Below are 2,684 nucleotides of genomic sequence, written 5' to 3' on the forward strand. Positions count from 1 at the left end.
ATCAGTAAAGGGTGACAAAGAATGCATTACAGTTCCTAGAAAGGTGTGAACGAACTTTTGATGAGACTAACGGGAGATAAGATTATTTGAAACTTGAATGCGGCAGAAAAAATAGAGACAAGAATGAGGCCGCCATCCCGTACAGCAATTGTAACAAGCGTCGCGTCTCCCAGCCCATCGATGTCCTGTCTTATAAGTGAGGTCAGCACCAGAGCCATACAACAGGAAAGTCTCGCCAACTTCATCACAGGCGCCATGTTGATACTGAAAGAGCCGCGCGAAACTCAAACTGATGCTGACACAATATATTTTGTTGTGCTTTAAACTGTCTGTGCTTTAAACTGGCTAAGGGAAAAGTGAATGAATGAATGAATGAGTGAATGGGAAAATGGATGATTAAAAAAATATTGCAGACTCATGTACGTGTATGTGTTCTAACGTACAAGAATATCTAACTGTTGGCAGAATGGGAGGCGAGGCGCAGACCGAAGCACACGATACAAAACTACATTAACGGACACCCCACAGAGTTTGCCTAGAGCGCGCGAGCCAGACACTCAGGTGCGGCAATCGAAAGTACCTCGGCCGCCATCTTTGGAAGCCCAGTCCAGCCAACTCTGTGATCCAGCCGGCAACTTCAAAGTGGAGGTAAGTGGTAGGTGGTGATGGTGGTGGTGGTGGTGATGATGGTGGTGGTGGTGGTGGTGGTGATGATGGTGGTGGTGGTGGTGCTATAGTGGTGGTGGTGGTGCTATAGTGGTGGTGATGGTGGTGGGTAAAGGAGTTGGATGAGAGAGAGAGAGAGAGAGAGAGAGAGAGAGAGAGAGAGAGAGAGAGAGAGGCTGACGTGACATATATGACATAACTCAGGTTTTATACTCTCTCTCTCTCTCTCTGTTTATGAAAACCACCATCACCAAGACCACCACCACCACCATTATCACGTACCACCATCACCTCCACCACCACCATCACCACCACCACCATCACCACCACCACCACCATCATCACCACCACCATCACCACCACCACCACCACCACCATCATCATCATCATCACTACCATCATCACCACCAACACCACCACCATCACCACCAACACCACCACCATCATCACCACCACCACCACCATCATCACCACCACCACCACCACCATCACCACCACCACCACCATCACCACCACCACCATCATCATCATCACCACCACCACCATCACCACCACCACCACCATCATCACCACCACCACCACCATTAAAACCACCACCACAGAGTGAGGGAAAGTGGGCTCCCCAAGATGGCTGCCGCGCTAGGTTAGCTTGCCTCACCCGCCGCCAACCCCACAACACGGGAGCGCGCGCTCTAGGTATATAACTCTGTGGGACACCCACGAGTCTGCTTCTGCACTACACTACACTGTTTAAGATGATTACTTTTAAAATAATTCAGGAGCTAGAGGAGCTAGAATGTGGGTACAAAGATGAGGCGTTCAGGATTACCTCACTCTTTTTTGCAGATGATGGCATGCTTTTGGCAAATAGTGTAGGGGAAGCAGTACAGGTGATAGAGAAGATGGAGACTATAGCTAAAGAATATGGACTAGAAGTAAATAAGCAGAAAAGCAATATTATCATTTTTAATATGGAAAACAAACCAGAAAATATAGGGGGCATTAGTGTTGGGGATAGAATTAAATATTTAGGAATAATAGTCAATGACAAGAGGAACTGTTTTCAAATGCAAAAGGAAGAAATGTTCAGGAAAGCGAGAAGGCTAGCAAATATGACATACAATGTAATTGAAAAAAGCTGTTCAAGAATGTTAATAGGAAAAACTTATTGGAAAAATGTTGCACTGCCATCCATCCTGTATGGGGTAAATATAATAAACATCACAAAGACAGACATAAAAAAGTTGCAGAGGATAGAGAATGGGGCGTACAGGAAGATTTTGAGGGCACCAATGTATGCACAGGAAGAAGCACTCAGGGGGGAGATAGGAAGCTCCAGTGTTAAAAACAGGATAAGGGAGGGACAGTGGAAGTACTTAAGGTATGTTCTTGTGGAAGGAAACGATTTGGTGAGAAGGGTGGGAGAGGAGATGATAGAGAAGAGACAAAGTAGGTGGGTGAAAGATTTGTTGAATGAACTGAGAGCAACAGAGGGACTGAATGTGAGTGTGAGGAATGAGACAAAGGAGAGTATAAAGCAGAGAATGAGAGAGGTGGATACAAGAGAGTGGAAGAGGCAAATGAATGAGAAAGCAAGCCTTAAGATATATAGAAAATGGAGACAGGAGTTGGGAGGACAAGAGGAGGTATACACCAACAACCAAGCCTCAGAAGTGCTATTCAGATGCAGGACAAACAACATGCAACTAAAAGACAGAAACAGACACCGGCAAGAAGAAACCAAGTGTGACATGTGTGAAGCTGAACACGAAGACCTGCGACACTTCCTGCTCTGGTGCACGGCCTGTGCAGAGGAAAGAATAAAGTGCGTGAGGCTGCAACAGCCTTACGAGGAAGAAGAGGACGACACCATTGGAAAAATTTTATTTGAAAATGAACACACCGAACAAACGAAAACAACAGTACACAAGTTTTCGACAATAAGAGAAAAAAGAATGAAAGAAAAAGGAAAACAATAGACCCAGACAGTAGACACATCAGGGAGTGCCGTTACAACG

Source organism: Eriocheir sinensis, chromosome 49 (genome assembly GCF_024679095.1).
Source record: "Eriocheir sinensis breed Jianghai 21 chromosome 49, ASM2467909v1, whole genome shotgun sequence".
In the NCBI taxonomy this organism is placed as follows: domain Eukaryota; kingdom Metazoa; phylum Arthropoda; class Malacostraca; order Decapoda; family Varunidae; genus Eriocheir; species Eriocheir sinensis.